Here is an 18,907-nt window from a genome sequence, read left to right on the forward strand (position 1 = left end):
AAAGCTGCACTTCTATTCTGACAGGTTCCTGATAGTGCAGAACAGTCAGGGGAAGGCAAACCTCGTCCCCTTCTACTCAAGCGGTTAGTTGCATATCCAGAAATTTGAGGGTCCAGCATCACAGACAGGCACTTTGCCAGCTGATGGAAACAGTAAGTATTGATATAAATGTGAGATTCAGGAGGGAAGGGCGCCTTGGGTGTAGAGTGCTAGGAAAATAGGGTACCACAGGATAAGATGTAAAGGGAGTCAGGTGAATTATGGAGTTTTTAGGATAGTCGGGGCGGCTGAAATATTATCAGATAAGTCAGGGGGCAGGGTTTGAGAGGGGTTTGCCCCCAAAGCAGGGTTGAATAATGGAAAGTCTGGCAACAGGGGAAGTCAGGTGTTGTGTCCAGAGGTGGGTAACAAGGAATCAGGGGTGGGAGTGTTCTGTTGCGGGTGCAGAGGGGTTGTTGCCTCTGAATCAAGAGAGTACTGTTGTTGAGGGTTTGTGAGGTAAGTTGGAGTGTATTTAATAGTCACTCAGGACTTAGGTTATGTACTTAATAGTCTATCTTTTCCTGAGGAACTATTTACTTAACTCCAGTAGAACCCTCAATTCTCCAACTTAAATGGGTACTTTCTGATGGTTCCAGGGAGAGGCAAATTGCTCAGCGGAATCTTTAACTTACCAGGAATTCCTTTTGAAGCCTGCTACAATGGAAATTCTGCAGTCCCCCCGCCCTGCTCCCCCCCCACAATGCGCAACTACCATCTGTGCTTCATGAGCAAGTATCTTACCATCCAAAAATACCTGTCAAGATAAGGCCCCTGAGACCCCACAGCACATATTTTTGCAACCTAAAATAAAGCGCAGATTTCACACGGCCAATGTTATTAAATTTCAATCAATTCTGCTCTTTTTTTGCAACCAATGAAAGATAGAATTGAATTTGATGCAAAAAATAAAACTTGAAAAAAAAACAGAATTTGAAAATGTAAATGGGCAGTGTAAAAGCAGTGTATCTGTTAAGTTGCCACTGACCTCATCTTTTACAAGCTTATTGCTGTGCTGCTTCACATGGGATTTGACCTCAAATTAGTGTGTGATCTTCATTGCTTGGGGATTGATAATTTCAAAATCATTCCTGGAATATTTAATGCAATATTTGACATTTTGATTCAGCCACCTGTGTATAGCCTTTGTATTCAGAGTGAAAACTCCTTGCATTCAGATTGATTGGAACTTTTCCTACAGTTGTTGTTGATGACAGGACATTTCAGTGTCCCACCTAACTCTTGTTATTGAAGAAGTGACTGGGTTCCTTTCTTCATTTGATGAAGCTAGGCAGTATTTATTGCCCATCAGAGGGCAGTTAAGCATCAGATTCAACCACATTGTTATGGGTCTGGAGTCACATGTAGGCCAGATCAGGTAAGGATGACAGTTTCCTTCCCTTAAGGACATTGTGAACCACATGTGTTTTTCCAACAATCGACCATGGATTCACAGTCATCATTAGACTCTTAATTCCAGATATTTATTGAATTCAAATTCCGCCATCTGCCATGGCAGGATTCAAACCCTGGCCCCCAGAATGTTGTCTGGGTGTCTCGATTTAATAGTCCAGCAATAATACCACTGGGCCATTGCCCCCCGCCCCCCCATACTATACTGATAGTTTATCAGTATAGTCTGAGTGCTCCTACGATTTAAGTAGTGTAAAACAATGCCTTTCAGCAAATCTGGTTAAACAGAATCTAACTGCACAAGATACAATCTACATTACAAAATGAATAATAATATTTTGGGTTAGCAACCCTCCCCTTTCCAAAAGTGTTGAGTCCTCCTGGATTATGGTTTATTCATTATTGTTGTCTGCCTTCCATTACCTGGCTCAAACAGCCAATCTTCACATGTGACCCCAGATGGATTGGCAGCAGACTGCAACAGGATTTGCAGTCAACCATGATCCAGCTCTCACTCAATGTCCATGTGTAAGCACCTGACGACATAGCCATCAGAAGGGATGAATGATGATTCCTACGTCTTCCTTCCCTTGTCCCAGAAATTCTGAAGCTAATTTTAGCATCTGACTGAAAAAGCAACCACAGAAATCGCTGCAGTAACTCAGCAGGTCTGGCAGCATCAGAGTTATCAGACTCGAAACATTAACTATGCTTTCTCCCCACAGATGCTGCGAGACTTGTTGAGTTTCTTCAGCAATTTCCATTTCTGTTTCAGATCTCCAGCATCTGTAGTTGTTTGTTTTATTTTAGTATCTTACTGTTATCTCAGCTGAATTCAAATAACCCAGCAGGGATCAGGAATGGTATCCACACCTTTTTGCCTGGTAGGGCTTAGTTCTAGTCTGAACAGTGTCTTTTCCGACAAAACCATTCTTAAGAATGAGCAGACGAATAATAATCTTTGCAGCTGCTTGCAGAGACTTAAGTTTATGAAACATTCTGACAAAGCTGAATGAAATAGTTAATTTCTGAGTTTAACGTTTCATTTTATTTTCAATTCTGCATTTTTCTTAGGGAATACTGCTTGAAATTTTTAAAAACTAATAAGAGTATTCCAAATATTCTTTTCCATTAAGAGATTTTTTTCTGGACTTGATCATGAGTAGTAAGGCATCTGGAGCTCTGATTTGTCTGCTAACCACACCTGGCCCTTTAAAAGCATTGCTGGACTACCTTCTGTTGGAGAAATGTTCTGAAAAGGTCCTGAGGTTAATCAGAGTTTAATTTCTATACCATGAAGAAAGTTCACAGATCACCAGACGTCTGTAAATGCTTGTCATCTCGGCAGGGAAAAAAACACAACACATCTTTTTCCATTTTTTTTTACTCTGACACTTAGAAGAAGAATGCATGGAGCAGAGAGAAGTTCTCAAAGCTTCTAAATAAATATATGCTGAAATTTAGATGAAGACAACCTAGAAATAGAACTCTACTATCTGTTCGTGTACTTTTCAGATCCAAAAATTTGTCAACTTTACGTCCAGCTGTGTATTGGTTGGAATACGTTTCTCTAATAGTGCAACAGTAAATTTATTCTGCAAACATTGCAGAACAAGAATATCTCCTCAGGTTCAGAGGTAGTATTCACACAGTCCCAGATATTGCTACTTGGATAAACACAAATCCTGTTTTGGATGAAAGACATCAATTCTCATTGATTTTTACACATCTTTATAAATTGCAATTAAAATACTTTATACTAATAAGATTAAAAGACGTTTTTTGTCCAGGCTGGAAATTCTTGCAGCATTTTGCTAATGTACTAAGTACAGGGTAGCCTTTTATCCTAGTAGTGAGCCATAAACTACTGTCCAATAGTTTTATTGTTGCTCAATTTTGCACAAGACAGTCCGTTTGTCTTGCGTAGTTTAGTTACTGATAAATTGTAACTCTTAAATATCTATACTGAAGTTATCATCAGCTGTGTGCACTGAGATATAACGTATATTGACCTTTTCAACAAAGAATAATGATGGGATGGATCAGTTTCACTGATTATGGCTCATTTAGCTAGTAGTTTCTGTGTCAGTTAATGGTTTGGAGATGAATTTTTAAAGTGAAATATTAATGGTATGCTGTATATTAAGCTGATTTACAGATCTCCTTACCCCTACCCTTATCTGTTTTTAAGATGTAATTTTTATTGTTTAGTCAAACTGCAGTCATACTTTTGCCTTTGATAGCTGAATTCAACAGTTGACCATAGTCTTGCCCTGAAGGTGTTGAATCACAGAACCACGAGTTGGATCCCTGGGTGGAGAAAATAGGCTGCAATTTTTCATTATTCGTACTTCATCAGTGGTGTTGCTCATTAAAAAAAATCAGTGCATGCTTAATGAGCTATAATTTTTCCCAATCAAAACAAAATCATTTCTATTTTTAAAAAGTATACAATTTAAGAGGTCTGTAACCACTGCTGTAATTGAGCAACTGTCACGTGCTGAGATGTAGAAAGCCATTCTACCACCTACACTGTTAAGGTCTCCTTTTTCTTTTTTACTATTTCTTCTGCTCATATATAGCTTAATTAAGGTAATACATCTACCAAGTATCTTCAGGTTTCCCTTCGATGTTTACACACTCATATCTGATGTAAGCTATGGCTCCCTCGTCTTATCCTTGTCACAATTTATATCTTAATCCTGCACAACATATTTCATATTTGGCCTCTATTTTTATATTGATGACAACAAACTCTGTTTTACTGTTTCCACCAGCATATATTGTCCAACTGCTTAAATAACACTAACTCTTCTATTTCATTAAATGAGGACTTATAATTCAAAAAGCAAAGTATGAATTTTATGAACAGGGAGTTGGTTAGCTCAGTTGGCTGGTGTGGACATGCAGTTACCGTACCAGCTGTGGTTATCATTGAAGGTTCCACCTTCTCAACCTTGCTTGAACCTTCATGTTAAAACCACCACTACTCCTTTCTCTCTTTGTTTCTACTGAGAGGGCAGCCCTACTGTTTTTCACTGAGACAATGGTGACTTTACCTTTGTAATAAACACAATCAGGCATTTTAAAAAATGGGCACTTTATTTTGCCAAAAGGATATCTTGCACTGTAATAAAACAAAGAACTGTGGATGCTGGAAATCAGAACCACTGACAGATACTGGTGGAAAAAGTCAGCATACCTGGCATCATCTGTAGCAAGAAAGCAAACTTAACCTTTAGGGTTCAGTGACCCTTCTTCGGAAAGGAAGAGTTACTGGACCCAAAATCTTGACTCCTGTCTTCCCCAGATGCTGCCAGACGTCCTGAGCTTTTCCACCAATATCTGTTTGTATATCTTGGACAGTAGTCACTTTTGGAAAAGCATGGTGGAACTTTGCAGTTCAAAAGTTCATTTAAAAAATAAACATTTCCAATTTTCTAAACGTGTAAATACAATGCATTACTAAGCAGTAGCAAGACTTAGATTAACTTGCGAATTTCCATTAGTTCGCATCCGATGTGAGTTTATTCCATACTAATGGACAAATAAATTGATTGTGTTTCTTCATATTGAATAAACTGTGAACTAGCATTGAGTAAGCAAATTTGCTCGCTCTACATCTACATGTAAAACACCAATGCACAACCCTCAAATATTTTTGTTTGTTTTTAAAGTGTAGCACCTATCGAGTATAGGTCACATTCAAAAAGGAGAAGGGAGAACATAGTTTCAAAAAGGACAGATTTTGTGATACAATTATAATTCTTTTTCTTAATAAGATGGTTTAAGTGTATTTTCATAATCACTCACATGGGCTGGCATATTTATTATTAGAACTAATTTATAAATTAATGTATAATGTATTTATAGATAGACTTCACCTGGCTTAAGAGGTTATTGACATTTTCTATACTGTTATTGAAACGACTATGCGAACTGTTTGAAATGGATGGTTTATGCTATCTTTCAAATGAATAAATAGGCAAATTATATCAATAAATGCAAAATAAGTAAAACTCTTTTCAAACAGTTTTAATTTCCTATTCTAAGATTTTTCCAAAGATTTTCTTGAGTTTCAGTCTTAGCAAAATTTTTTTTCCTATGAAAGCATTTTTGTTTTGCTGCAAATATATATTGGAACATTATTTCCAAATCAGTCGGACTATGCAAAGAGGTTGATTCATTTTGAATTTATGAAATTGACCTGAAATTGACAAATAAATCATCAAAAATGGGGCACTGCCAATCTAATTTGTGTAAAGAAAAGTACTTTTGTTCATTACCTTTGCACTTAAAAAAAAGTATTGCAACAATGCAGCTGAAGGTGATTAAGATGTAAATTCTTTCTAATTAGAATGTAAATTCTTACATTTTAAATGAAGACATCAACTGTCAGTATGCCATATGATATCTTATTCTACCTTGGTTGAATGAAATCTTTAAAATGCATTGATGGCAATGAAGCAGTTTTGCAATCCCTTTGTCCTCTGATTCTTGTAATATTCTCTCTTCATGTTCCCTTTTCACATTGCTTTTGTTTATTTTCCCCTGCATTTGATATTGTTGTGCCTGGGGATTTTGAGGAAATTTAGAATGAAAATTGAGTTCATTTGGTGCCAGTATTTCTTGTGCATCAATTACTTCTGCTGAATTTTCCTGAATGCAAATCAGTCTGGTTGCATAAAAGCTGCGCATGTATTTGAAATAATTAATTTTCTTTAAAGTGCTGGATCAAGCCCAATCAACCTGAATATAATCAAAATAATAGGTGAAAAAACTTAAATTAATTGGTAGTTTTTTTTTGTGGAATTTAAAAAGAAACTAACAAAGCAAGTTATTAATTTACATTTTTCAACTTTACATAAACAGGATAAATTGATTGTCAATGCTTTGTTTAACTGGGTGCTTGTTTTTGAAATCCTAGCAATGTTTCATATTTTTACTTGCTCAAAACAATTAATTCATGGTACTTTTGCACCAAAATTTAGTAAATGAGCTATGATAGTAATTCAGTTGATTTTCAGGTTGTTAGTAATAAGTTTATTCTTAAGGTTATAGTAAATGATATGATAATATCTTGAATTTTCAAGTATCATTAGTATACCAGAAATGTTATCATCAATTCAAATATTTGAAACAGTAGTGGTAGACAGTATTAACCTTTTCAAGTTACAAGTTGTGGGATTCAATATGTAAGTCTTTTATGTCATAAAGAATTCGACAGTTCCAGTGCTTTTAGATTATGTATCTACTAAGGAAAGCTTTTAAGACTCTATCCATACTAGCTTTGCAGTCAAGACTATATAAAGCTCTTAATAAATTACAGTTGAACAAGATTAAAAATTTACTTAAAATAACCTGCTTTTTTTGGGCCTCAAAATGACCAAGAATTAATAAACTTTTAGGAGTGAGGCCAAGTCATTTAATTCAACAAAATTTGAACTACTTTGTACATTTGACCTCAATTTAACTGAACCACTTTACAACTGAGAACCAGAGAACTTGGTAGAACAGATTAGTAGCCGACTATTATAATATTAGCCAGATCACGAATAAACAATAAGTAAAATAAAATAAGCAATAGTTAGTTTATAATAACCAGCTATGAAACAAATCAGAAAGGTCTATCTTATATCATTTGTACATCCTAATATGTTATACCAGGACTTGCCAATTATTAAAAAATGTTTTAGTACTTGCGAAAAATTTTAATAAATACATGCTGAGTGTTCTGTTTAATACAGACCTTTTGAGCTATCTTATTCAGAGTGCAAATGGTTGTAAAGTTTGTTCCTTACAGTAAACCTACTGTTCACATGCAAGTTTACATTAATGTTGTTCGAGAAAAAAGGATTTAAACAAAGATACCAACTTGAGCTAAAAAGCAATTTGATTTATGCAGACTTTTTCATAACCTTATTGTGTCCTAATGCATTTCACACCAATAAAAGTACTTTGATTTGTAAAACTATGGTTACTGTAAGACACCACACGTTTCTTCTTTCACTTTTTGAGACTATAAACTGAAATGGAAGTTGGACTGCCAAAACCAGAATACCTGGAAAGTTTTGCAACTTGAACATTAAGTGCTGCATATATTGCTGAGCCGTGTGACACCGTGAGAGTAGGAACTGGAGCTGCTGGAGAATCTAAGATAACAAGATGTAGAGCTGGATGAACACAGCAGGCCGAGCAGCATCAGAGGAGCAGGAAGGCTGACGTTTCGCACCTAGACCCTTCTTCAGAAATGCTGGCGAAGAGGGTTCTGAAATAAATAGGGAGAGTGGGGAGGCGGATAGAAGATGGATAGATGGGGTTGGAGATTGAGGTGTGAGGAAGAAGTGGGAGGAGGGGATAGGTGAGAGGAAGAACACATTAGGGAGGCGGGGACGAGTTGGGTTGGTTTTGGGATGCGGTAGGGGAAGCTTGTGAAGTCCACATTGATAACATTGGACTGCAGGGTTCCCATGCAGCGTACGAGTTGCTGTTCCTGCAACCTTCGGTTGACATTGTTGTGGCACTGCAGGAGGCCCAGGTTGGATGTATCGGCTGAGGAATGGGAGGATGTGTTGAAATGTTTCACGACTTGGAGGTGCAGTTGTTTAGTGTGAACCAAGCATGGGTGTTCTGCAAAGCGGTCCCCAAGCCTCCACTTGGTTTCCCCAATGTAGAGGAGGCCACAACGGGAACAGCAGATGCAGTATACCACATTAGCAGATGTGCAGGTGGACATCTGCTTGATGTGGAAAGCATTCTTGGGGCCTGAGACGGGGATGTGCAGGTGTAGCACTTCCTGTTGGTTTCGGGGAAAAATGTCAGGTGTGGTGGGGCTAGAAGGGAGTGTGGAACGGACAAGGGAGTCATGGAGAGAGTGGTCCCTCCGGAAAGCAGATAAGGGTGTGGAGGGAAAAATGTCTTTGGTGGTGCAGGTGGATTGCAGATGGCAGAAGTGTTGGAGGATGATACGTTGAATCCAGAGGTTGGTGGGGTGATATGTGAGGACGACGGGGATTCTGTTTTTGTTGTTATTGCCGGGTGTGAGCAATGAGTTGTGGGAAATGCGGGAGACAAGGTCGAGGGCATTCTCGACCACTGAGTGGGGGCAAGTTGCCATCCTTGAAAAACAAGGACATCTGAGATGTATGGGAGTGGAATGCCTCATCCTGGGAGCAGATGCAGTGGTGGCGAAGGAATTGGGAATAGGGGATGACATTTTTGCAGGAAGGTGGGTGGGAGGAGGTGTATTCTAGGTAGCTGTGGGAGTCGGAGGGCTTGAAATGGATGTCGGTTTCTAGGTGGTTGGTTGCCAGAGATGGAAACAGAGAGATCCAGAAGGAGAAAGAGGTATTAGAGATTGTCCAGGTGAATTTAAGGTCGGGGTGGAAGGCATGAGTGAACTGTGGGAGCCCGAGGTGGTGCCAATACAGTCATCAATGTAATGGAGGAAGAGGTGGGGTTTCGGGCCAGTGCATGTGCGGAAGAGGGATTGTTCTACGTAGCCTCCAAAGAAGCAGGCATAGCTTGGGCCCATGTTGATACCCATGGCCACCCTCTAAGTCTGTAGTAAATGGGAGGAATTGAAAGAGAAGTTGTTGAGGGTGAGGAGTGGAGGGGGACTGGTCAGACCTGCGGGACAGGAAGGAGGGGGGCCTTTAGGACATCTGCATGGGGAATGCAGGTGTATAGGGACTGGACATCCATAGTCAAAATGAGGTGTTGGGGACCAGGGAATTGGAAGTTCTGGAGGAGGTGGAGGGTGTGGGTGGTGTGACGGACGTAGGTAGGGAGTTCCTGGACTGAGGAGGAGGAAATGGACTCAAGATAGGTGGAGATAACTTTAGTGGGGCAGGATACAGTGTTGATTTTTGAAGCACTAGAAGGAATTTATAACTAAATGGCATAAAAATCTTTCAAGTTAAAGAAATTCTGCCTGGCAGCAACTCCCTTGTTGGTTGATTTGCAGGGTGTTAAACTGTCATCCCCTATTCCCAATTCCTTTGCCTCCACCGCATAATCAACAAGAGAATGAAAAAAATGTGCTGATCCAGCTGACAGGAGGCATCTCTATTTCTCTGTCTCTCATGCTGTCCCTCTCTCTCTCTGACTCTCTCTCTATTCCGGTCCCTCTGTGTGGAGAAAAAGACAGACAAACCCAAGAATGTTTTTTTAAAAAGACAGCAGGAACACAAGAAAGCTTAAAAGAGTCAATTCACATAAGTAAACATCCAAGTTCACCTGACCAACTATCAACCAGAGGGACATCAGTCACCATACAGACAACAGTGTCTCATCAGTGCAGAAATCAAAAGGATTGTGAGGGAGAAAATAACTTCCCACCTTGTGGTCCGTACTTTTTAATCTTCAGAATCTTGTTTACGCTGTAAAATATTCTTTTCCACCCATATTATATGTGTTAAAACATTTGTTGTTTGTTATCTTAATTATGGTGGGAGCATACATTTGAAGTTTTATAGGGTATAGGTTGAGTTGCATAAATTAGAAATCCCGTTCTTAAAACATGTTGCAATAGATAATGCCCTTGCTGTTGCTGTAGAAGTTTGGTCTGAATTGCTTTTGTCCTAAGAGACAGTTAGTCAGGCAAATTGGTCATTTTGGTGGTCTCATTGGGATCTAACACATTTACATATTTTGTAGTGCCTTGTGGAATAGTAAGGCACAATTATCAGTGTACACTTCCCAATTAAGTCATGACATAATTTACTAAAGTGTAATAACCAAATTACATTTAATAGGGACTCATATATGATATGAATAAATGAGCGGATAATCTGTTTTAATAATGATGATTGGATAAATGTTAATGAAGACATATGGATATTCTACAGCCCATCTTCAAATGGTGTAATGAAATCTATCCAGCTGTGAAGCAGTAGAGAAAATCAGCCAGAAGTCACAGTACAAAAGATATAAAACATTGGAGTTTTGTTTTGAGTCTTTTGATGAGTCTAACACAACAGAAGATTGGATACTTGGCAGTTTGAAAGAAACTAGAATATAATTGAGATGTTCATCCAAATATGTAACCCAAGAGTAAGTTGCAAGCTGGAATCTGATCAAGAGCTTCAGTTGTTTTACAGTTTTAATATAGCTCAGGAAAGTCAAATTGGCCAAGGATGGGCCTGAGATGTGGCAGTCTTGTCAAGAGACCCTTAAACAATGTTGTTATACTTCTTTTATTTCTCATTTGCTGATTTGTCCAACTCGAGGATTGGAAAGGAGTGTTCGTGGCATTTCTGCTGTAGGGACAACTTATATGTAGAACAATTGATACTTATGTGAGAGTTACAGGTTCCCTTTTGTTTGTGTGGAGAATAGTTCACATCTTGCAGCTTAAAGGCTGAAAACTCATCAAGAAGTTCCATTGATCTATATTAATACTGTTTAAAAATGAATATTAAAATTCAAATATATTAATGGTTACAGATTATGGTAAATATTAAATATGACGTGGATAAGCCTATTGATAATCATTTTTGTCTTTAACATTTTTCATCACAGGATTGCAGAATATAGTCTGAATGGAACATTTAAAATGTAATTTTGGTAGTTTAGTATATCTGCCTGGGTTAATAAAAGAGAATATACCGACATCACAATTTGAGAATTTGAATTCATCCTAAAAGAATAATGTTGGAAATAAAGTTTTAATTTGGAGATTGCAGTAAATATCTCACTCTACAGCTAACTGTAGTCCTACCCCCCCCCCCCAGAACTATTTAGCAAACTATCGCTGAAGTCACCTAACAAGTAGTGCAGTGAACCACCGTGATTTATGAAGAAGGTTCACCAGTTTGATCAGAGAACGATGAATAATAACTGCCAGTTTTTTCCAGCAACACTATTTTCTGAAGTTTTATTTTAAAGTAAATGTGATCTGGCTACATATGGGGTCCAAGGTGGCGGTTGTATTCCCATATCCATCTCCATCAAGAGAGATGGATAGAGCTCTTACAAATAGTGGAATCAAGGGTTCTGGGGATAAGGCAGGAACAGGATACTGATTGTGGATGATCAGCCATGATCATAATGAATGGTGGTACTGGCTCGAAGGGCCGAATGGACTACTCCAGCACCTATTGTCAATTGTCTATATAAGGCTGGGAGGTGTATCTATATTTTAACCAATGGAAATCTGATGAGTATTTTGATAATTCCAAGCTAAACGTCAGGTTTTGTGGCTGGAACATTTAAAAGAAAAAGTGATGGGATTACTTATGAAGAACACAAATTCATGAACTTTGTGACATAGTGTCAGCTCAATCCTAATTGGTAGAGTTAGAATCACCCGAAAGCCTCTGGGTCTAGCAGTTTAGGGAAGTGGTTATTCAGCTGAGTTTTGAGACTGTGGAAGGAAGAAGTGGTAGCAGGATTTAAGAATTTGAAAAGTGATTTTTTTTGCGCAGTGTGATCTGGAGAATATTGCAGCGTTGTTTTAAATCAACTTGTTCTGCTCCTTATTCTGTTTGGGATGTGACAAACTTGAAAATGGTAATATATTAGCAATGCAGAGACAGCAACTTCTTTTCTTGCAGCAACAGAAAACTTTTACAATTGTATAATGTATATAATTAAATGGTAACAATTAAAACATGGTCTGAAATCTTGGAGACTAACAAAGGAAAAAAATAAGACCAAAGGGATTCAGTGGGATAGATAAAGAGAAACTATTCTTGGTTACATATATGAAGTTACAGGTGTATAAAGGTGGAGAAAAGATCACCATGATATAATTGAATTACAGAGGAGGGAAGAATTAGCTGAATGGGTCTACTGTTCACATTTCTAAGATGACCTTCATGCATGTAAAGGTTCAAAGTAGGTCGAAGACATTTATAAGAGAGCTGTGATCAGTGTTTTTTTTTCTCTATTTTTGCGATTTAAAGCAAAAACTAGAAGTTAAAATTCACCTGGCCATAATTAAAAATTTAGCTATGTTAGCATTTCCAGGTAATTATTACCATTATACGATAAGAAATTGGAACAGGTGTAGGCTTTTCAAACCCTCAAGCATGCTACACCATTCAATGGGATCGTGATTAATCCAACATTCCTCATGTGTACTTTCCTGCCCATTCTCCATACCCCATGATTTCCCTGCTGTCAAGGATTCTGGCCCCACAGATCTTTGTGGCGTTGAGTTCCAAAGACTCTCAACCCACTGAGAGAAGAAATTCCTCCTCACCTTGGTCTTAAATTGATGCCTCTTTGTTTTGAGACTATGCCCTCTGAACTTATACTGTCCCATGAAGGGGAACATCCTCTCAGCATTTACCCTGTCAAGACCCTTAAGAATCCTGTGAGATCACCTCTCATTTTTTTAAGCTCCAGTGAGGAGAGTCCCACCCTGTTTAGCTTTTGCTCATAAAACAATCCCTCCATACCAGGGATCATCGCAGAGAACCTTCTCTGAATTGCCTCCAATGAAATGGTAGGTTTCCTTAAATAAGGAGACCAAAACTGCTCACAGTATTCAAGATGTGGTCTCAAAGCACCATGTACACTTACAGTAAGACTTACCTATCCTTATACTTCAAGCCCTTTGAAATAGGAGTCAACATTCCATTAGCCTTCCTGATTACCTGCTGAATTTGTGAATCAGCTTTCTTGATGCCCTCAAGTCCTCAAGTGTTGCAGCTTTCCACAGTTTTTCTCCATTTAAATAATATCTTGTTCTTTTGATCTCCCTTCCAAATACATTAATGTAATTACTCCAGCAAAAGAATTTAAAAGATCCACGTTATGGATCGCAAGGTTGAATTCCAGCACACACCGTCACGCAGATTTGTTGACACTGACAATCTGTGTTGCGCAATTTGATGGCAGCTATCTTTGGTAATTCAATCATCTGCAAGTGGTCAAGTGAGAAGGAAGAATGACAGAGTTAGTCATGCCCTGTTTACAAGCAATGATAATTCAATCACACTTTAACAACTAGTAAGCTTGATCAACTCCCATATTTCTTATTTGCTACCATGGGGTGGTAACATATTTCCACAGATCTTAATTATCCCTACTGCCCAACCAAGGGACTATTTATCAAAAACAGCCATTAAAATCAACCAAAGTAGACAGGGAAAGGTTAATGTTGTTAATTCCTAATGACATTAATTTGCTTTTGAAAGAGGAAATGATGTTGAATCACAAACCCTGAAATTCAGAAAAACTGACTGTGCAAAGTAATTCCTTCCTGAACAAAACTGTAGATATGATCTATTGAGGAATATGACCGTAGAACTTTGAGTCATTTGAGTATTGATTTTAAAAAAGAAGCATTATTTGAGTATTTGTTGGCTGAATGACCTGTTGTGTTTCAAGATCTACGTTTTAATTTACATTGTGTTCAAAGCGCATTGTTCAATACATGTTCTCTGCTCTAATTCATGAGCCTAATGGATTTTTGTGAATTTCAAGAACTTGAACAGCCATAATCAAATACAATTTTATAACTTGCCAAAGCAAAATTAGGGCTCACAATATTGATTGCTTTGTTTAGTGTCATGACTATTATGTTAATAATAAGGACAGGGCATAGACTGGGCTTCTGTTGCTCTTGCTGTGCAGATTATGAGGTGATCTAATTAAGGTTTTAAACATAGTTAAGAGTTGATAGGGTAGGTAGCAAGAAATTATTTCCACTTGGTCTGTTTAGAATTAGTGAATTAAAAAGAAAACAACTAGAAAATGACCATCTAGGGTGATGCCAAGACGTATTTCTTCATAGAAAATATTGGGAAAATCCAAAACACAGTCCCTCAAAAAGTGATGAGGCTGGCAGTTAATTGAAAATTTAAAAACTAATATTGATAAAAATTTTCTTTAAGCTTGGGTATTAAGAGTAATCGGACCAAATTAGGCAGCTGAGGTTAAAGTACAGATGAGCGATGATGTAGTTGAATAGTGAAACAGTCTTAATAAGCTGAGTGACCACCCCATGTTCCAATAAACAGAGCACTGCTGCACCCAAATTTTAGTAATTCTGGGAATTACAATGTGCTTTGCAGTCACATACTTTTGAAGTGTAATTAGTGATGTCAGTTTTGTACGAACAGAGATGTTGTCATCTGGGTGAAATATTAAACCATGGCTTTCTGTGGATGGACTCTGGCAAAAATCTTGCATTTCTTTTAATAGAGCTTTGAGATCTTTTACATCTGTCTGAGAGGGCACATAGCCTGTGGTTAAACAGCATCCACAATTTAATGTCTCCTTCAGCATGCACTGAACTAGCAACATTGATTGTAAGCTCAATTCTGTGAGATGCGGTCTGAGCATGCAACCTTCTAATTCAGGGCAGAACGAGCCAAAGTTAACACCTTAATTCTCAAGTATAAGTGTAAGTAGGTGATATGCCATAATCAACAATAGGATATGATATATCTCCAGTAAAGACTTATTAGATGCCTTATAATCAGTGTCGTGTACATGAAAATTTATTACTATCTTGTCAGCAAAGATATAGTTGACTTGCAGCAATCAATCAATTATAATTTTTCAGTAGTTTTACAGTGAATCTGTAATGTGGGCAAACCTTACTTCTCTTAGCATTCAAGTCCAGGGTGATTGTCTCAATCTGCTACATTTACTCGAAGGGAGAAATCAAAGCTGAATGCTTTATAATGTTCTCCAGCGTACAAAACAATCTCTAATTTCCTTGGCCTTCTTTAGGCATTTACACTTTGTATCACAGATTACATGCATAACTACCTGAAATGAAGTCTGGGGAGTTTTTGAATTCGCATAACCTTTAAGGTATAATCCAACACGCACTTGTGGTTTCTTTGCATTAAGTTTCAATTAGACAGGAATGTGACAGAAGCCCTTAATTAGACATCTTATAACTGCCATTAGAAGTTGACAAGCTGGAAAGAAGTCTATGCTGGCATTTGCATCCGGTACAAGTTCTATCAGGTACTCTTGTTGTTAAGGATTCTGCAAGAGTGTGCTTTCCCTTCTGCATACAAAATTAAACAGACAAATTGGCAGGCAGGAAAATTTGAGCAGCACCATGATGACTGAAGCACCATAACAAAGCACTTCTGTACCACCCCCCTCTGCCCACTCATTCCCCAGCCCCCTAATCTCACCTCCTCCAAACGCCTAACCTCCACTGCAAAGTAAGCATCTCAAAAAGATTTTCTTTTTTAAAAAAGGAAAATATTCTGGATGGGTATATATGGAAAAAGTCCTGTAATTTTTTTTTTCTCTGACCCTCTCAGCCAAATAAAATTAATCCAGGGAATCGTATAACAGAGTGTTATCTGTAGATTAGTGGGAGAGTTGGTTTAGCTTGGTTGGCTGGGCAACTGGTTTGTGATACTGAGTAACACCAGCATCATGTGTTCAATTCCCACATAGAGGTTACCATGAAGGACTTCTCAACTCCTCCCCTTGCCTGAGGCTTGGTGACCTATAGGTTAAACCACCACCAGTCGTCTCTCTCTAATAAGAAAGCAGCTCTAAGTCCTGGTAAGACTATGACCACTTTACCTTTTGCCTTTATTGTACAATGATCTTTGCCTCAGTTAAGAGTTGGTGCAGTTTCCTCATGAAAATTAACAGCATGTGAGCACCAACCTAACAAACTGTCTTTTGGCTTATCATAAAGATTTAAAAAAAACAGACAAGATATTAGGAAATATATTTTCCCAAAAGTTATGTAATCAACCTGAATGTTAATCTGTACTATAGATTTGCAGGCATAAGGAGCAAAAGTCAGATTTGATTGTTCTCCTACAGAAGGCTGGTTCTTCTGTCCAATTTGTGTTGTTGCAAAACAATGAAATAATTTGCAATTTTTGTTTTATACGAAGGAGATATGTTGATGCAAATGGATCATAGAATCTCTACACTGCAGAAAGAGATCATTTGGTCTATCAAGTCTGCACCAGCCCTCCAAAGAGCATCCCAGCCTGACCCAGCCTTCCACCTCATCCCCATAACCACACATTTACCATGGCTAATCCATATAGCCAGCATATCCCTGGTCGCTGTGGCAATCTAGCAATCCTGCACATCTTTAGACTGTGGGAGGAAACCAGAGCATCCAGCAGAAACCCACGCAGTCATGGGGAGAATGTGCAAACTCCACATAGACAGTCATCTAGAGCAGGAACCAAACCTGGGAATCTGGCACTGTAAGGCATCAGTGCTAACCACTGTGCTGCAAGCTGAAGACTTTGTGCACCTTTTATGTTTATTGCCCAAAATTAGAAGGAAGGTGGAAGAAACTGACATGTGTACTGCACTGCATGCTGTGATCCCAGCTTATGGCAATTTTGGGCAAGTCAGATCTCAGAATGAAACTTAGCTTGATAGATTGTGTGGTTAATTTTTGCAATTGATTACCGTAGAAGTTAGTCAACATACATTTATAACATAAAAGGAAGAAAACAAACTAAGCAAATCATATTCTATTAAATCCAGAGAAATGTCATTCATATGTCAGCTCTTGAAGTTTTTATTTAACTGACATTTCCCAGCTTTTTTAAACATGGATGAAGAACACCATTTAATGATTTCTTTCCCAGTCCACTTGAATTAATCTTTCTCGATTCTGATGTCCTAAACTTTTTCAGTTTTAAAACTTGAGAATTTCTATCCAAACTCTCCTGCTTAGAAACTTCAGAGTCAAAACACTTCAATTTAGTGACTGGTTCCCGTGAACTTATACTTGATTCTTCCCCTAGGAGAAAACCGAAACTTATTTCTGAACTCAACTCATAGTTTTTCAGAACTGACACCTGAAATGTTCTGTATTGAAGTCAAATTAAGCAAATGGCCTCAGTGTGTTTGCTCTATCTGTCATAAACTCAGTAGAATTAACATTTTATCCATTAGCATTATGATTCCTGTCAGGCATTTGACTCCAGTCACATGTTTTCTTGGAATTGATACACATGCACTTGGGTGTGTTTTCGAAATGACTTTCTGACCTATTTAAATCGAAACCTTCACAGAATTGACCCTGATCCATCTGCCTCTAATTTTAAATCCAAAACCAAAGAAATAATATAAATATATTGTAAACCTTCCAGCGCCCTTGTTATATTCTCAGAACGTTTCAAAGTTTAGGATCCAGGAAATTACTTTTAAGGTGCAATAATTGCCATTGTGTAGACAAGAGGAGTACTAAAAATCTTTTTTTTTCTTTAGTTATTTATGGAATGAGGGTGTCACTGGCTAACTGAGCATTTATTGCCATCCCTAATTGCCAAGAGGGCAGTTAAGAGTCAGCCATATTGCTGTGGGTCTGGAGTCATATGTAGGCCAGACAAGGATGGCAGATCCCATTCTAAAGGACGAGTGAACCAGATGTGTTTTTCCCAACAATCTACAGTGGATTCATGGTCATCATTAGAATCTTAATTTCAGAGTTATTTTTCTTTAATTGAATTCAAATTCCACCATCTGCCATGGTGGGATTCAAGCCCAAATCCCCAGAACATTATCTGGGCCTCTACATTTAACAGTCTAGTGATAATAGCACTAGGCCATCACCGCCCCAAACCTACACAGTCAGCCCCAACCAGAACAAGAATCCCAAAGGCTACGTCGCTATCCTGATGCTTGGGCTCAGAATATCTCCTATGCACTGCAGAGAAATTCAGAGTCCGAAGGGAAAGATCCTGTTCTTGTGCTCCATGTACAAACCACTGATATAGCTAGAATGAGGAAAAGGTTCTCTTTAAGGAATATGAGGAGCTCGGGGCTAAATTAAAAGCAGGATCAGAAATGTAATAATCTTCAAAACACTACCCCAGCCATGAGTTAGTTGGCATCAGGTTAATAAGATTAAAGAGGTAAACGTGAAGTTTAAAGATTATTCTGGGAGAAGTGAGCTTGAATTCATGGGACACTGGCACCAGTATTGAGGGAGGAGGTAGCAGTTCTGATGGGACGGGCTCCACCTGAATCATGCTGAGGTCAGAGTCCTGGTGAATTACATAACTATGTCTACAGACAGGACTTTAAACTCAACAGGGCTGATTGTTACCAGAACATAAATAGAAGGAACGGAATGTATGAATGTCATATTGCACTAAGGAAGCCTAAAAGGGTAGGGATAATTGAACTTATGTGCATTGTATCTCAATGCACAAAGTGTCAGAATGAGGTCGATGAATTGATGGTGCAAATCAAAATAAATTAATAGGATCTCATAGCCATCACAGAAACATGATTTACACGGGAAGATCAAAGCTAGGAACTTAGCGTATTTGACTTTTCAGAAAGACAGGAAGAATGGAAAAGTTGGTGGGGTGGCACTGTTAATAAGAGTGAGGTAAGAACCTTGTGAGAGATGATCTGGTTTTGGATGATGTAGAGTCCATCTGGGCAGAAGCAAAAGACAGCAAGGGAAAGAAGACATTGGTAGGAGTAACATATAGATGCCCAACAGTAGCCACTCTGTAGAAAAGGCTATGAATCAACA

The 18,907-nt window shown here is 38.3% G+C and overlaps 1 protein-coding gene across 7 annotated transcripts in view; it reads left to right on the forward strand.

Annotated features, from left to right (window-relative positions):
* elp4 (elongator acetyltransferase complex subunit 4) overlaps positions 1 to 18,907 on the forward strand; it is a 257,514-nt gene that overhangs the window by 188,466 nt on the left and 50,141 nt on the right. Inside the window, exon 10 of one of the 7 annotated variants that reach the window (XR_009446851.1) lies at positions 15,832 to 15,942. The exons of the other annotated variants lie outside the window; for them this stretch is intronic. The gene's annotated coding sequence lies outside the window, so the exon portion shown is untranslated. The remainder of the gene's footprint in view (positions 1 to 15,831; positions 15,943 to 18,907) is intronic. 7 annotated transcript variants of the gene reach the window in all.

This window comes from Stegostoma tigrinum, chromosome 17, assembly GCF_030684315.1.
Source record: "Stegostoma tigrinum isolate sSteTig4 chromosome 17, sSteTig4.hap1, whole genome shotgun sequence".
NCBI classification, from domain to species: domain Eukaryota; kingdom Metazoa; phylum Chordata; class Chondrichthyes; order Orectolobiformes; family Stegostomatidae; genus Stegostoma; species Stegostoma tigrinum.